Raw genomic sequence first — 18,266 nt, 5'->3', positions numbered from 1 at the left:
GTTGCTTTATAATTGTCATTTGTTTTTACATGTTTGTTTTTATAAGCTTGTATCATAAAATAAATATGAAATTTTCGAAATATTAAAGTCCTGACTATAAACCCAAACTTCTGATTAAATGATATTTTTTATATAAATACGGGATATAACAAACCAGGAAATGGCACTTAGAACCGGAGAACAAAAAATGTGTTACACGGTGTAATCGATGGGCTGGCAGAAACAGGGAGGAGGCGGGGGCACGGACGATGATGATGAGAAGGAGGTACAGGAGGACGAGAAGGACGAGGAGGACAAGGAAGAAGAAGAGGCGGAAGAGGAGTTACGATAATAATGTAAGGGTGGGAGGACAGAGACAGGAAGCAGGCGGGGATTAGGGACGATTTCAGTCTCTAAGGATTTCGCCAAGATGAACCCGGCACCTCAGGAGTGAACATGCCGCGCACTCACATCGACAGCCTCCAGTATCCAGTTCTTCGCTTTCTTAAAGTCCAAATAATTACTACCAAGTAGCAAAACGACACTGATATAATAGCAAATAAAAAGGTAAATCTAATCTGCAATACTACACAGCAATGATACTAACTGCATATAACTTCAAAATATAAGAGAAAATTTCTTTAGGAAGACACCAAAATGGGTAAGGGAACAGACCAAAGATAAATGTATCAAAAGAAAAGAAAATAAAGAAGAAGAAAAAAGGAAATGGACAACAGATCGACACAAAAGAGGATGGCATATGGAACAAATGACTTACAAAATGAAAGGTAAGCAAAGAAAGGAGAGGCCAGACCGATGACGTAATTGATAGAAAAAATTTGCAGGATTGATGTGACCAAAGTTGGTACAGCCGTGCAAATCACAGACAGATGCTGGGGAGACTTTTGTTCAGTGGTGGACCTGAAGTGACTGATGATACGAATGGAAAACAAACTCTCTCTCACACACACACACACACACACACACACACACACACACACACACACACACACACACACACAGTTTATCCGATGAACACACAGACGGAACCTGACGAGCGTAACTTTTCAATGTATATTGCAATTAAATAAACATAAACACGTTTGCTCCCTTTATTTAGTTCTATTCTTTATTCGTATTCATTAATTAATCAATTATCTTAATTTCTTATTCTTATCTTTTTATCCTTTTATTTATTTTCATTTCGTATTCTCATCTATTTATCTATCAATTGATTTTATTTTATTAATTTTATTTTATTTTATTTATTTTTTGTTCCCAATACACAACAAACTTGGACGGGTCCATCTAAGACCATCGGATATAAGGACAGACATTCTTCTACATTACCGGAAACTACCTACCATTACCAGAGAGACCGCTACCGCAGTCATTACCAACTAAAGCCCTCAAGCCAACACCCTATGGAAGCCATGACCACCTACCACCAACCGGAAATGACCAGCTGACACCAGAACCATTTGAGATAATTACAACCGGCTGATCGGTGCCGCCTAGAAGCCGTCAGCAGCTGGCGATGTCGTACTGACAGTTGCTGCAAGAAAGTTCTTTGACCAACATCTACAAGACGGTCAAGCCACTCGCTCATCCAAACCTAAAGAAACTCATCCTAACCTTGCCTAACCCAAAACACATACACACACACACACGCGCGCGCGCGCGCGGACAGGGGAGAGAGGAAAAGGAAGTAGAAGGGAAAGAATGCGAATGGGGAGGAAGGGGAAAGAAGTGATGGAGGAGGGAGGTATAGAGAAAGAGGAGGAGAGGATGGAGAGCGGACAAGTGAGGGGAGCGGGGTCGGGGCGCTTGCAAAGCAGAGGGGGCGTCCGTGCTGAGCTGGTGGAAAATTCCCGCTTGATTACGTGGCGGGCGAGGGAGGAGCTGAGGGAGCTGTGGGAGCCGAGGATAGGGAGAAAGAGGAAGGGAGGGAGACAGAGAGAGAGAGAGAGACAGAGAGACAGAGAGAGAGACAGAGAGAGAGAGAGAGAGAGAGAGAGAGAGAGAGAGAGAGAGAGAGAGAGAGAGAGAGAGAGAAGGAGAGAGAAAGAGGAAGGTAGGGTAAGAGAGAGAAAGAGGAAAGGAGGGTGAGAGAGAGAGAGGAGAGGGGAGGGAGTTACAAGGAATTACAAGGAATCTCAGTATCTCAAAAGGTTTTACAGCCCATACCGAGGAGGTACCGTTACAAGGTTACCGGGGATTCATACTAGTACTTACATTAATGTGTGTAGCACATTCTCTAACCGTCTTTTGACTTGTTCAACAGAAGAACTGTTTACCACGTTCTTTGGCAGTCTGTTTCAGGTGCCGTAGATTTTATAGGTAAAAGAGTCACCAACCTTGTCCCAAGAGTAACGAGGGGAACTGAGCTTCCGCCCATGATTGCGAGTGGCATTCACGTTCAAGCTGAAGAGATGTCGATAGTCAGTGTTATCATATCCTTGAAGTATTTTGAAAATCTTTATTAGCTGTCCTCGCAATCTCCCGGTCTCTAGAGAAAAGAGACCCAAAGCCTTGAAACGCCTCTGGTACCCCATGTGTCTGATGGCGGAAATAAGTTTCGTTGCTCGTGCCTGAACTCGTTCTAGCCTCTGCACGTCCATCCTCAAGTTCGGCGACCACAACTGGACGGCTTATTCCAGATGGGGACGAACTAGAGAACTGTAAAATGTCAAAAATATTTCTTGGTTCACGTAACGAAACTGTCTTCTGATGTAACCTAAAGCTTTTATGTTTTCTTTTTCACTTCCGTACATTGTTTTGAAGACTTGAAGTCGCTGCTTATCAAGACACGCATTTCCCCCCCCCCAATTCTGTACTTGCTATGTCATGACCCAAAAGAAGAGTAGTCTGCCCTCTGATTTGCACGCCCGATATGCATAATCTTGCACTTATCCAGATTAAATGGCATCAGCCACTTCTCAGACCACTCTCCCACTCTCTCTAAGTCTGACCTAAGAGAGAGAGAGAGGGTGAAAGAGTGAAAGATAGACAAACAGATTGACAGATAGCGAGAGTGAACGAGCGAGAGAGAAAGAGGTAGAGGGGGAGGGGAGAAAGTGGGATGGGGAGAGATGGAGAGAGAGGGGAGGGAGAGAGATAGGCTGGGAGAGAGAAGGGAAGTAGATAGGTTGTGAGATAGGTAGAGAGAAAGAGAGAGGGAGGCAGAGAGTGGGAGAGACGGAGAGAGGGAGAGGAATGTAGAGAGAAGGAGAGAGAGGGGAGGGAGAGAAAGATGTAGATACAGAGGAGAGAGTAAAAGAGGAGAGGGAGAGAGAGGGAAGGGAGACAGAGGGCAGGGAAAAAGAGGGAGAGACATAGGGAGAGAGAGAGAGAGAGAGAGAGAGAGAGAGAGAGAGAGAGAGAGAGAGAGAGAGAGAGAGAGAGCAGGGAAAGAGAGGGAGAGACACGGGGAGACAGAGAAAGAGAGAGGGAGAGGGAGAGAGAAACAGAAAGACAGCTAGCGAGAGCGAGCGAGAGGGGTAGAGAGAGAGAGAGAGAGAGAGAGAGAGAGAGAGAGAGAGAGAGAGAGAGAGAGAGAGAGAGAGAGAGAGAGAGAGAGAGAGAGAGAGAGAGGGGAGAGGAAGGGAGAGGGGAGGAAGAGAGAGGGCAGGGAAAGAGAGGGAGACATAGGGAGACAGAGAAAAAGGTGAAGAGAGATGAAAAGAGAGGAATGAAGAGATGGGAGGGCGGAGAGAGGGGGATAAGGAGAGGGGGATAAGGAGAGGAAGAGAAAGAAAGGGAGAGGGATTGAGAGGGAAGGGGGTAGAGAGAGGGGAGGGAGAGAGTGGGAAGGGAGAGAGAGAGAGAGAGAGAGAGAGAGAGAGAGAGAGAGAGAGAGAGAGAGAGAGAGAGATAGGGAGAAAGAGTCAGAGAGAGAGGGGGAGATATAGAGAGGGAGAGAGGGGAAGAGGAGAGGGAAGAGGAGAGAGAGAGAGAGAGAGAGAGAGAGAGAGAGAGAGAGAGAGAGAGAGAGAGAGAGAGAGAAGGGGGGGGGGGCGAACGGTGAGACCAAAATCGACATGAGAGAAAAAATATTATGGTGGAGAAAGAGAAAAAAGGCACAGAAAGAGAAAGACGGCAGGAGAAGGCCAAGATAATGAAGATGATGTAACATAAATCTGAAAACCACATCGGCAACGATAAGGAGGAAAGAAGGATGAGGATGAAGATGAGGAAGATGTTGAGGATGAAGTTGAGCAGGAGGAGGAGGAGGAGGAGGAGGTATTGGACTCATGCACTGATAATTCACCAGGGTTTCTATCCATGAGGAGCGTTTCCCATTACCGGGTTGAAGATACCCCCTATCCCCCTTCCCATTAGAAATAAAGATGAGCTGTCGCGCATCATCCCGTACATGAAAAAAAGGACTAAACCTATCTCTCCTTTCCATGGAGTACAAAGCAATTCTCTCTCTCTGCCAGAGCCACAGTTCCCTTCCTCTCCCTCGTTCTGCCAAACGTGCTTTCTTCTCAAATACAACACAACACTTTTTTCCTTTAATTTTTCTTTCTTCTTTTCCTTCATTCTTTCGCCCTCAGCATCCTGCTGAAGGGAAGGATTCTGAAGGTCTAGATGGTTAGAGACTCTCTTCAGGGTAGATTATGTTGTTTGACTGGACAAAATCCCCTTCCCTTTGCCAGAACAATAACCTGCAAGACACGTCCACCGCCTTCAAAGGCTTCAAGAACATGCCCTCGCTCTCACAGATGCCCCAAACTCAAAAACACTTGTTCTCCCTACTTCCTCCTCTCTTTTACCTCCATTCCTCTCTCCCCTCCCTTCCTCTTCTCCCTCGATCCCTCTCTTCCATTTCTTCCTCTCCCTCTCTCCCTCTTTTCCCTCCCTTCTCTTCTCACTCTCCCTCCCCTCCCTCCATACCTCCTTCTTCTTCTCGCACCCAGCCCCTTGGCGTCTCCTTCCTTCTTTCTCCCTTTCATCCCTCCCTGCCCGTCCTTTAATTCAATTGTTTGCCAATCACTCCATTCCCCTCATATTTCTTTTGGTGTCTTAATTTTTCCATTTTCGTTCATTTTCTCTTTTCCTCTGCGCGCCCATTTTTCTCTTATTTTCTTTTTATCAATTCTTCTTTATTCCTGGCCGTGCCTTTACATGCCGTCCCATTCACCGTTATTCTTTTCATTTGCGGTCGCAATCAGGACCTTCTCATCCGTGCGTGGGTGGATTCACACAGTATATGGGTAAGTGTTCTTCTTCAGCCCCAGAATACTTTCTCCATTTCTTTAATTACCTTCCCATTACAGTTTGTTATTTTTATGTTCTAGTATGACTCTTTCTTGCCCTTAAAGCATTAAAGAGAATTGGCAAACTTTACATACTTTGTTCTAATATGAAAAGAATTTACTCAATCGAGTACAGGATCTTCGAATATCTTTGACATCTTTCAGTCTGGGGTCATTCGATATATTAAATTATTTTCACTAAAAGATACAAGACCATGTGGGTGACCTTAACGGAATTAAATTTGCTGCCTTGTGCCTTTCTTGTGGACCCTTGGCCCCACAGTATCCAGCAACAGCCCTTGAGTGGATCACAAATCACTCTGAGGAAAATTCGTCTTGTTGTCTTTATTGTATTCATCATAAGCTGTACAATACTGTGAGACTATGTGCATCCCCATCCTTTAGTTATCACAGACCGAAAGCTACAATAACCAGGGATGTAAGTAGATAGACGGGTAGGTGGGTAATGGGTGGTGGGTGGACACAAGGAAGCAGGTAGGTAGGATGTGTGTAGGTAGGTACGTAGATACGTAGGTAGGAACGTGGGTGAGTGGGTGAGTAGGTAAGTGGGTAGGTGGGGTAAGTGGGTAAGTAGGTTGGTTGACTGAGGGTATGTATTTAGAAGAAAGACGAAAAATATGTAGGCGGGAAGGTAGGAAGGGTAAGTAGGTCTATATTGGAAGCCCGTGAGTTTTTGTTTGCGTGTGTATTTACAGAGTTTATTTTTGCAGCAAAGAGCCAGATTCTTTGCGTTCCTTCTCTTTGTTGACCTCGTGGTTCGAAACCTAACCACAGGTTTCTCTGAGACCCCCTTACGTAACCGGGGTTGCCTTTGGAGATGTGACGATCTGCACATGATTAAGACCAAGTGCGCGAGCTTCTTCCTGTGTAGGGTTTATGCTTATGAATTTTGTTGCATATGTGTTTATTCGTTTTGTTATCTATATATATTCATTATCCTATCTATTTACATTGTTATTTGGTTTTCTGGGTTTTTGTTTTGCCCTTGCCCTCGCTCTCTCCTCACTCTGTCCCTCTCTCTCTCTCTCTCTCTCTCTCTCTCTCTCTCTCTCTCTCTCTCTCTCTCTCTCTCTCTCTCTCTTCAAGGAGACTACAGTTTGGTGTCTGATCCTCCTCCCCGCTTGCCAGACACTACTAGACATGACACACAACGCTCTACTATGTACAAATATGTCAACGTACACTGGGCGAATGTCTGTCTTTCTTTTGAAACCACGTCCTGGTTTTCCGTTTTTTTCTTCTTCTTCTTCAAGAACTAACCAAAGTCCACGTGACGCACAGAAGTCTTTGTTCTTGTGCGGGACAGATTGGTTCTTCCTCCTCAGTGCACACCTTCCCCCAAAGAGCTGGCGTTGGCTGCAGCACCACATTCTATGCTTTTTTTGTTGAGGGATTGAGGGAGGTAGGGAAAGGATGATATACAGACACATGTAGAAATAGAGTGAAGGAAAAAGAGAGAAAGAGAGAGAGAAAGAGAAAGAGAGAGAGAGAGAGAGAGAGAGAGAGAGAGAGAGAGAGAGAGAGAGAGAGAGAGAGAGAGAGGGAGTGAAAGAGGAAGAGAGAGGGAGTGAAAGAGGAAGAGAGAGGGAGTGAGAGAGAGGAGGAGAGAAGGAGAAAGAGGGAGAGTGAATTAGGGAGAGAACACACACACAAACGCACACACACACACACACACACACACACACACACACACACACACACACACACACACACACACACAAACACACTTAAAGGCTTCACGGTTCCTTAAGCAAATTACTGGAATAAGGAACAGCTGAAGCTCTTTACGGTTTCCCGACGAAAATAGTGATGTCATCTTCCCCATGTCACTGACAAGAACACTTTAATTGACTTGGTTCTCTCAAACATATATCTCAGACCTCTCCGTCATGTCCCTTCCGGTTTCTCTTACGCCTCTTCAGGTCTCCAAATTCATCCTCTTCTCCTCCCTCCTTTTTCTTAGATCTTTGGTTGATTTTATTCTGTCATACCATCCACCAAAAGGAATCTAACATATTAACATTGCGTCAACGACAATTTACCTGAGCTTCTATCCTTCTCAACCCAAAGGTATTATACACGTCAGAAATGATGAGCATTCCTTTCTAAATAGCGATCGGTCTCATATTATTAAATAATGCTGTGTAACTGGTCCGTATGGGTGTCACATATTCACAATGTTCAGCCTGTACACACTCACTGCTTACATTCCTTAATCTCTCCATTCGCTCCACACGCATGCACGCACGAAAGTGCGCGCGCACACACACACACACACACACACACGGCGCCGGTGGTAGCGTTCGCAACTGGTGCTACATTGGTCCAAGTTCGAATCCCACCCAGGACTGAAATAATTTCAGTATTGCTGCGCTGCGGGTCGTTACTCCAACTCTCGTGGGCGGGGAGTTGGGTGTGTGTATGCGTGTAAAGTACATTACCCATAGATCGGTCATATATGAGCTCTGAGCTCTCTTCTGGGAGAGTAATAGCTATCGATCACGAGTCCAACACGTGATCCAAGACCATGGTGAATCACACACACACACACACACACACACATTCAGGCAGGGGTGGGTGGGTGGTGGTCATACAAATACATCTTTTCTATGATGAGAACTGCAATATAGACGAGAAACGCGTATTTCCTCGGGGCGATTTACGACTTAATATACCAATCATTCACATATATTGCATTCCCGGTTGCGAGAAAGAAGGGCTTATGTCCAACAAGAACCTCTGTTTCTATTTGTACATGTATGTATTTTTCTTGTTGCCGCCAGGCGATTTTATTCAGTGCCTCAGGGATCAATGGAATTTCAGGAACCCAGAATATAACTTCCAAAGACTAATAGATGCATGTTTATTGTGGAAATACCCGCCAAAGTGGTCTCGACGCTTGAGCTTGAAAACCAAAATTTCGTAAAGAAGAAAAAAGAAAATATGAATAATAAAATAAATAAATAAGAATTAATATACGTAGGTAAATAAAAATATAACCAATAAATAAATAGATACATAAAAATGCAAACCTTTTATACTCATCTGCTAAGCTACTTAATCACGTTCTGTTAACTCACATATATGTCCTGGTTACCGCCACTCGACTTTAATAATTTAACGTGCACCCCTTCTGGTTCAGAGCCGCCCTTCAGCAGAATAACAGCGGCAGGTGTTAGCCAGAATAAAGACCAAGGGAGGGAGGAAGTTACCACCATCAAGAAATCAAGGAGACGTCATGCAAAAGATGGATCCAGACATCTTTCTTGACATCCCTCCACCCCACCCACCCTACCCCTCCCTTCACACAACCTCCTCTTCTCCTACTTCGCTAATTTCTTTTTCCTCTTCTTCCAACTTCCACCTCCTTTCTACTTCTCCTCCTCCTCCTACCTCACATATTCGGTCCCAAATGCCTCTATTTCCACTCCTCTCCTCTCCTCCCTTCCCCTCTTTCCTTCCGTCTCCCTTTCCTTCGTTATCGGCTCCCCGTTCTCTTAACGACTTTCCTTCCTCGCCTTTTTGTCTCTCATTAAATTCATCCTCTCTCACTCCCGTTCCTTTCCCATACATTCTTTTAACAAATCTTACCCTCGATGCCACTCACCCTCCTCTCCCTCTGAATTCTTTCTTCATCACTACCCCTTTCCCCTCCCCTCTCTCCTTCTCCAGCTCCCTCCTTCCTTCCCCTTACCGGCTCAAACCCCTCTCGTTCCTCTTCCTTCTCCTCCTCCCCCTTCCTTCCTTCCTTCCTTCCTCCCTCCCCCACTCCAGGCCTGTGACTTTGCCTCATTAGATTTCTCCCCCTTCCTCCGACCGACCAAAACTAATCCCTCCTTCTTTTTCAATTTCCACCCTAGTCCCTCCCTCCCCTCCTCTCTCTATCTACCGTCAACCTCACGTTCCCCCACTCTCGTCTCTTATCTTCTCCCATGGTTTTCCCTTCCACCCAACTTTGTCCGCTTCTTCCTCCTGAAAGTTTTCCTTCATTACAGCAGCAGGATATATTTGTTCATAATCAAAGATCTTTGGGTTTCTGCGAGAAAAAAAAAGAGAGAGAGAAGCCTTCAACTTTTCCCCCTCCGTCGGCGTTCCCCTCAACTCCTCGGTTGGTTTTGCAAAATGAAGTTAGATTGTTTATTAATTGGAAATATCAATGACATATAAAGCCTTGCAATGTCGATAAGGGTGAGGTGATTTCTTTATCTTGCCTATAAAACGGCCTTCCGGAGAGATTGGCTCAGAACTCATCACCACTACCCAAGACCCGCTTTTCAGACACACGCAACCACGCAAGCTCAAGCAGACATGTCCGCATATTAGATATCACGCACGCGCACACACATGCACGGTAGTGTAGATGTAGTAGTTAGCGTCTTCCCCGCTCACGCTTGAGGTTTGAGAACGAGTCCCGTTCACGGCGTGGAAGATTTACTAAGACTACAAGACGTTACTGTCTCTCTTGAGCAAAGAGGATGGGTTAGTGTAGTGTGAGGTCAGAAAATAATGTAAACTGTAAATACAAACGTGTGTATGTATGTGTATGTGTGTGTGTGTGTGTGTGTGTGTGTGTGTGTGTGTGTGTGTGTGTGTGTGTGTGTGTGTGTATGTGAATCCTGCATCCTGCCCTGTCAGTAATGAGCGCGCGTGATCAAAGGCAGGGTCATGCCTCTGTAGTGGTTAGATTTTGGACCCTCAAATACATACATACGTGATTCAGTGAATATATATATATATATATATATATATTATATATATATATATATATATGTATATATATTAATCATAATCATTTAAGTAAATACATGATGTGATAGAGGTAAGGACAGGGATTAAAAGCATTGAACACTTTTGTTATATATGATTATGCTGTGTTTCGTCCACAAGATGTTTTAAACATCTTATTAAAACAGTAATGTTTTTAAGCACTATAGACAAAACGAACGAAAAACCTCTTGAGTGATACACACACACAAACATATATATACATACATATATATATATATATATATATATATATATATATATATATATATATATATATATACATAAATAACTTCGTCCTAATGTTCATTGATACCGACGGTAAAAAAAAAAAAAAAAAAAAAAATACTTCTTCTCTAAGCGAAGAATCTTTTTCCTTCCTCTTTCGACCGCCGCGGCCCTCTGGCCGGGGCCACTCCTGTTTGATCAGACTAATTACTTTCCTAACATAAGGTCCTTCGCTAAGAGTTTTTTCTTTGACTGAATACGACCATTTTGCCGTTGCCAAGCTTGATCTCGATTTGTCAGTTTGCCTAATCTCGCCATAAGGATTTCTTCGATTTCTTTTTCTTTTCACGCATACGGGGTTAGGCTCCCTTCTCCTTCATTGTCCTTCAGACAAGGGTCCCTCCATCAGCTGACGAAAGCCCTCTGGTAGCTGAACGTAAAACCCAGGGATCTTCGCTAACCGAAAGGTTTTTGAGCGTAGGGGTGAAAGCGGACCGAGTCCTACCTCGCAGCAAGCGAGTCCGTAGTGAGGGAGGAATATATTCAATTCCCTGCTTCAGAACGCCCTCCTTCCGAGCCCTCTATGACAGGTGAGGAGCCTATGCAAGAAGACGCTGAGTAGCTGCGGCCGAAGCCGTCACCTCTGCCTTGTGCGCTTTAGGAATTGTTGGGGAAGATAAAAGGGTTATCACACTGAATTATTTTTCCTTCAACCTCCGATTATTCGGCGGTACCGTCCGCCTCCTTAATCTTTTTCCGCCGTGAAAACACAATGGCAAAGTATTTAGCTTTCTCAACAATTTACATAGAATGACATCTGACATGCTGAAGGTAAAATATTTTCTGCCAGCATATCAGATTCTTTCCCGAAACCTGTGGTTTGCAAATATGCTCCAATAGTTGGAGGAAAGAAAAATAGCCTTAACATTCACTGCTGGAATTCGCAGAGAAGTGCGGAATTCGGAGCCCACAACAACTGAGCGAATGCGAGAGAGACCAGCACGCTTCCGATTAAGAAAGGGAAGGTTTGAGATGGTTTTAATCCCTTCAAAATCTTCAAGTACTGGCCATGAAAAATATATCAAGATCACACAGATATAAATGATTCTATCTTCAGTTAAATAATTATCACCGTAGTGTGCACTTTGAATATTTTTGTTTTTTAACCTGCTAGATTCCTTCATTCAGTTACGGGATACAAATCAATCCCCTTTCAAAATCACTTCAACCTTATTCAAAGAGAACAATTTTTTAAGTATGAAAATAATTCGTTGACCACTAGTTAAACCATAATGGTCTGGGGTTTTGGTCATCCTAACCTCTTCGTATTTAACTGTCAAAGTCTTACGTTGAGTACACATTCAAGATTTCACATGAAATTCTACCATTTTCCTTCATAAGTCTCGTTCATTTAATATATATATATTGGGCCAACCCGCCCCCATCCGCCATATCCTCGTATTCCATCTATAACTCCTTCATTTAATTATCATCTCCTAATTAACTAAACGCTCTAGTTCTATTTAACCAGTAAATTCTCACGACTCATTTACTGTAATCGATTCTCATAACTGGGCTTAATGACTCCTTCGGTTTAAAGATGTTCAAACACATCTTTCAATCACGAAAATATGTTCCATCTTCACCTGCGACGCTCTTTCCGCCTCTGCTTTTGCTCAGCGACTCGTATTTCGGGGATCCGTGTTCGAGTCGTCAAGTGGCTCGGGTTCTCTCCTTCGTCGGGAACCTCGTCAGAAGCTTTCTGCCTTTCCTATGTCGTGGCACTCCTCCTCCTCTTCATCAAGCCCGTTGCAAGGCTCTCCTCCTTCCTCCTACGCCTCCTCTTCATCAAGCCATTTGCGAGGCTCTCCTCCTTCCTCCTACGCCTCCTCTTCATCAAGCCCTTTGCAAGGCTCTCCTCCTTCCTCCTACGCCTCCTCTTCATCAAGCCTCTTGCGAGGCTCTCCTCCTTCCCCCTACGCCTCGTCTTCATCAATCCCTTTGCGAGGCTCTCCTCCTTCCTCCTACGCCTCCTCTTCATCAAGCCCCTTGCAAGGCTCTTCTCCTTCCCCCTACGCCTCCTCTTAATCAAGCCCTTTGCGAGGCTCTCCTCCTTCCTCCTACGCCTCCTCTTCATCAAGCCCCTTGCAAGGCTCTTCTCCTTCCTCCTACGCCTCCTCTTCATCAAGCCCTTTGCGAGGCTCTCCTCCTTCCTCCTACGCCTCCTCTTCACCAAGCCCCTTGCGAGGCTCTCCTTTTCCTCCTCGTTTTCATCAGACCCCTTGCGAGCCTGTCTTCCTTCCTTCCTCCAACGCCTTCCTCCCCCCACCCCAAACCATGGGTCCATAATGCACAAATTGCTCTGACTACTCCATTCCGCCTGCCACCAACATCTCCATTTTTTTTTTTTTTTTTTTTAAGAATCGCGTACTCATTGGGTTTGCTTTGCTACCGGGAGAGGAGGACCCGACTAGATTTTCCAAGCTTTCTTTCTATCTCCTCCTTTCTCTCTCTCTTTCTCTTATTCCTCTCCTTTTCTTCCTCCTCACCCGACCTAGTCTTTCATTTCGACTTCTCCTTTATATCTTCTCTATCCATATTCACGCCCCTGTCATACTTACCCAACATCATTCTCCCGTTTTTTTCTTTATACAAGTTATTTTTCATCACCCTTTCCTTCCTCCTTTCCATCGACACTTTCGTTACATTCTCTTCCACTTCCATTCTACCCTATTCCTCTTTTCCGTTAGTCCTCTTATCGAGTGTTCGGATTCTTGTGGCGTCTTCTGGCACCCCGGCTCCCCCTTTCCAACGGCATTATTATAAAACATTTGGAACCATCAGCACTTTTATAAACACACAACTCTTTCGGCCAAATGAGAAGCACCAGATGCATATTGGAGCTCGTCCAAGCCCAAAGAATTTGGTTATGTTCCAAAAAGAAAAACCTCTTCTATATAAAATCACACACAAAACCGCATGCGCGCAAACGCATGTATACATACATACTGCATACGCATATATGTACACACGGATGCAAACACGCATGCACACATATACACACAAGCATGCATACATATAATGCGTGTTTTTTACTACATTCGGGTTGATCTTAATAAAATATATAATGAAACTGATATTCTTGTTTCTTTTCTGTTTTTAGCGGAATGGTTTCCACCACCACCGCCGCCGTCTCACTACTCAAGATGCTTCCTCACAACTTGCCCCATCCCCTTCCTTCTCCATCGAACTCCAAGAGCTCCTCCTCAAGCCCCAGACATCTTCTGTGCCCGGGTTCCTTCACCTCCCAGTAATGGCCACAATGTATCTTGGTTTCTTTACTTGTTCCTGAGAGCCTTTCGGCGTCTTCAACAAGGGACGCGGCGCCGCGGGAGAGCTTCTCCCCCCCCCCCGCTTCCCTCTTACCCCCTCCGCGTCACGGCCATGAGCCCCCCCCCTCCTCTTCCAGTTCCAGAATTTGGAGTTCCTGAATGTTCAAGGTCTGGAACGTGCCAGACGTATATATTACCTAAATATCCTGAGAAGGTAGTCGCCTTCGGCCGAGGCACATTGGTCTCAGTAAGGTAGGTGTGTGTGTGTGTGTGTGTGTGTGTGTGTGTGTGTGTGTGTGTGTGTGTGTGTGTGTGTGTGTGTGTGTGTGTGTGTGTGTATGTGTGTGTTTACATAGTTGTATTACACCGGGAGGGAGCTATGCTCGTAGAGACCCGTCTTTGTATCTTTCAGCATCCAGTTTTTTTCTTAAAATCTTGAATAGTATTTGCACACACTGTTTCTTTAACTAAGTTATTCCATATATCCAGCACTGTGTGGGAAGCTATTCTTTTTCCGATCTCTTCTATAGTTATCCTTTTTGAGTTTCTTTTCATGACCTCTTGTTTTTCCATTGTCATTTTTTAATGTGTGTGTGTGTGTGTGTGTGTGTGTGTGTGTGTGTGTGTGTGTGTGTGTGTGTGTGTGTGTGTGTGTGTGTGTGTGTGTGTGTGTGTGTGTGTGATACAAGCGGAAGTCAAGGAGCTGCAATGGAAAGCAGGATTTAGGAGATTACATCCTGACTTATAGCACGCACTCATGCGCACGTGCATGTACACATACATACATAGATGCACACACACACACACACACACACACACACACACACACACACGTACACACAGACACACGCATGCGCGCGCACACATATTACACACTAAAGGACAAAAGAAAACATACTATCCCATACATATGCATCAACTTTAAATACCACATAAAAAAGAAATGCCAGACTAAAAAATATAAAATTGACAAGTGGAAACATAAATGGTATGACACAATACGTAGCTCATTTCCTGTAAATTACAAATAAGTAAATAATCAAACACATACACAAACGTGTGTGTGTGTGTGTATGTGTGTGTGTGTGTGTGTGTGTGTGTGTGTGTGTGTGTGTGTGTGTGAGTGTGTGTGTGTGTGTGTGTGTTTGTGCGTGGTATGTATACAGAAACAATTATGACGGAAAATGACACAAGACTTACTTTTTCATCATACGTGCACAGCAGCAATACTGGGCTGGACAAATGTCAACAGATAGAGGACGTACCTGCAAAGAATAAAAGTAAATAAATACATAAATAAATAAACATATAAATAAATAAATAAATAAATAAACATATAAATAAATAAACAACTAAAAATACCGTGTCTGTGTGTGTGCGCGTATGCATGTGCGTGTGTATGTGTGTATATGTTATGTATGTGCGTGTATGCGCGGACATAATTGCAAGCATGTTTCGTAGCCATACAACCATTATAAATAAAATCATTAAGTGTCTGGAACCATCAAACCCACTACATTCCAGCCTTTATCAACTCGTTAAACACGGTTCTGACAACTAGGAATAACTTAGATTTGTGACACTTAACTAGTCAAAAGAGAAATCCATCTAGAAGTTTTGAATATGTAAAGTGAATTAATATTACTATATGTAAAGCTATTTGTTACTCTATACGTGCTATTGTGAGTTATGATGATAAAGCATATCGACTGGAGACCTATTGGTCCATAATAAAATCGAATTAAAAATACATACATATAAACAAGTAAATGAATAAATAAGATATTCGCCATTTATGATTTATTTACAGTTTTATTTCATTCAGATATAATCTTAACAGGAAAGGTATGTTATATATATATATATATATATATATATATATATATATGTATATATACATGTATATATATATATATATATATACATATGTATATATATTTACATATATATATATACATATATATATATATATATATATATATATATATATATATATACATATATATATATATATATGGAGGTGAGGTGGCAAAATGAAACGCTAAGGCTAGAGTATAGAGCTTTATTCAGAACCAGACGTTTCGACCTCTTGGGCCTTCCTCAGAGGAAGGCCCAAGAGGTCGAAACGTCTGGTTCTGAATAAAGCTCCATACTCTAGCCTTAACGTTTCATTTTGCCACTTCACCTCCATATTTGTCTGTCTTTAAATATATATATATATATATACATATATATATATATATATATATATATATAAAAATATATATATATATATATAACCTATCCGAGAGTTGACACCTTGACGTGGTGAACAGGGTTGAGAATCTTAATGATTACAAATGCTATGTCAATAGAGAGAAAATCTCTCCAGGGTCACCCATACCAAACAGGTTTTGTAAGAAAGATCAGACAAAGAGCAGCTCACACGCACAGTCGCAGGACCCACTGCTAACTGGCACGTCCCTGATGGCGAACAGGGAAGCTCCTCATAGATATATGGGGTACCGTCATAATGACGGCGTGGACCAGTGGGCACCCTATGGATATAGGGCTTCACTGAATATAATGAATAAGGTGACACCAGAGAAATATCTCACCAGAAACCAGTTGGCACTGAGGTGAGATTACTGCCAACCCCCCTTCATAGCCAATATGTACAGCACAACCAAAACAAAACCGGGCGTTCCTGTTGGATCATCGTCTCCTAAAGGTCCCACCGTATTGCCTCGTGTGCTTATGGCCAGTGTGCCCCCGAATATGAGAGATGTTAGTCAATTTTGCAGAGAACTACAACATAAAGATAATGAACACTCTTCCAAAAGCGTGTAGGTCGTAAATGGACGTGGAGAAATCCAAATGGAACAACAAAGAACGAAATAGACTTCATATTAGGAGACGAGTGCAAAAGCGTTAATAATGTTACGGTGATAAATAAAGTTAACATAGGTTGTGACCATAGAATGGTAGGTTGCACAGCTATATTCACTTTTAGACCCAAGAGAAATGAACTAGTTTTAAAAATTAAAATAAGCCTTGCAAAGGTTAAGGATAATAACAAATTTCAGTTAGAAATTAAAAACAGATTCGAAGCTCTAACAACTAACGAGGACAACGTGGAAGACATCAATTTGAATTTACTGAATATCATTAGGGAATCGGCAGAGAAAGTAGGAAGTACAAAAAACATTAGAGAAAACAAATACTCCAAAGCTACAAATAACGTAATTAAAAGAAGAAGGTCTATGCAGATTAAAAGTAGGAGAGACGAAATAGAAAGAGCAGAACTAAACAAGCTTATCAACAAGAGACAGAGATTAGAGAAAAGAAAGAGAAACATGGATGAAATAGAGGAAACCATTCGGAATGGTAAAAGTATTAAAGTGTCCGAGCGCAAACATGTTTTAGGAAGACAGCAAATTACATGTTTGAAAGATAGAAATGGAGAAATCATTAAATGCAGGGACAGAATGGTAAAAAGAGTAGAAAAATTTACCGAGAGCTTTACTCGTCGAAGACCGTAGTTGAGTCAGTAAATTCATGTGTAGACGTTAGTAGTGTAGCAGAGATTACAAAGAAGAATTTGCTCTAAAAACTATGAAACGAGGAAAAGCACCTGGGAAAGATATCTATTGAAAGACGCAGGTAAATTAGTTCATATTAAATTAGCTCAGCTGTACACCCAGTGCTTACGTCAAGAAAGCGTTTCTGATGCGTGGTGCAATGCTATAGTGATTTTGCTTTATAAAAAAGGAGACCAGAAGGACCTTAGTGACTATCAACCGATTAGCTTGCTATCAAATGTATATAAATTATTCTCCAAGATCCTTACAAATAGACTAAGTAAAGTTTTAGATGGAAACCAACCGAGAGAACAGGCAGGCTTTAGGAGCGGATATTCGACTCTAGACCATTTGCAGGCGATAAACCAACTAATCGAGAAAACGACAGAATACAATATACCTCTGTGTTTAGCTTTTGTAGATTACGAGAAGGCCTTTGACTCGGTAGAACAAATAGCAATATTAAACTCGCTACGCAAGCAGGGTACAAACGAACAGATCGTAAGAGTTTTAGAAAAGATTTATGCGAAAGGTACCGCTATAATTCGACTACATAAAGATACAGAAAAGATCAAGATCGAGAAAGGAGTACGGCAAGGCGATACAATTTCACCCAAATTATTTACAGCTTGTTTGGAAGATATTTTCAGAAGATTGAGTTGGGAAAAGAAAGGTTTAAAGATTAATGGCGAATATTTGAACCACCTAAGATTTGCGGATGACATTATTCTTATTTCAAAAAGAGCAGAAGACTTGCAAGATATGCTGAACAAGGAAAGTCTCAAAGTAGGTTTAAAAATGAATAAAAGTGAAACCAAAGTAATGTTCAACACGAAAGTTCAAAGTAGAGATTGTAATTGATGATGAGAGTCTTGAAGAAGTTGAGGAGTATAATTATTTAGGGCAGATGGTGAAAGTGACGAAAGATTATGATAATGAAATAAAAAGACGTATTACAATTGGTTGGCAAGTGTTTTTGGTAAGTATAATAAAATCCTGAGAGGCTCTCTACTTTTATGTTTGAAACGTAAAGTTTACAATCAATGCATTCTGCCAGCAATAATCTACGGGTGTGAGACTTGGAAACTAACGAAGGCAATGGAAACAAAACTAAGGACAGC

General features: G+C 42.6%; 1 long non-coding RNA gene across 1 annotated transcript in view; it reads right to left on the bottom strand.

Moving 5' to 3' along the window:
* LOC143032558 (uncharacterized) overlaps positions 1 to 14,851 on the bottom strand; it is a 182,660-nt gene extending 167,809 nt beyond the window's left edge. The window contains exon 1 of the long non-coding RNA XR_012967122.1: positions 14,786 to 14,851. This is a non-coding gene — a long non-coding RNA (uncharacterized LOC143032558). The remainder of the gene's footprint in view (positions 1 to 14,785) is intronic.
* Between the last annotated feature and the right edge of the window lie 3,415 nt (positions 14,852 to 18,266).

This window comes from Oratosquilla oratoria, chromosome 14 (genome assembly GCF_046742065.1).
Source record: "Oratosquilla oratoria isolate Oo_2021 chromosome 14, ASM4674206v1, whole genome shotgun sequence".
In the NCBI taxonomy this organism is placed as follows: Eukaryota; Metazoa; Arthropoda; class Malacostraca; order Stomatopoda; family Squillidae; genus Oratosquilla; species Oratosquilla oratoria.
This window is presented reverse-complemented; position numbering and strand designations above follow the sequence as displayed.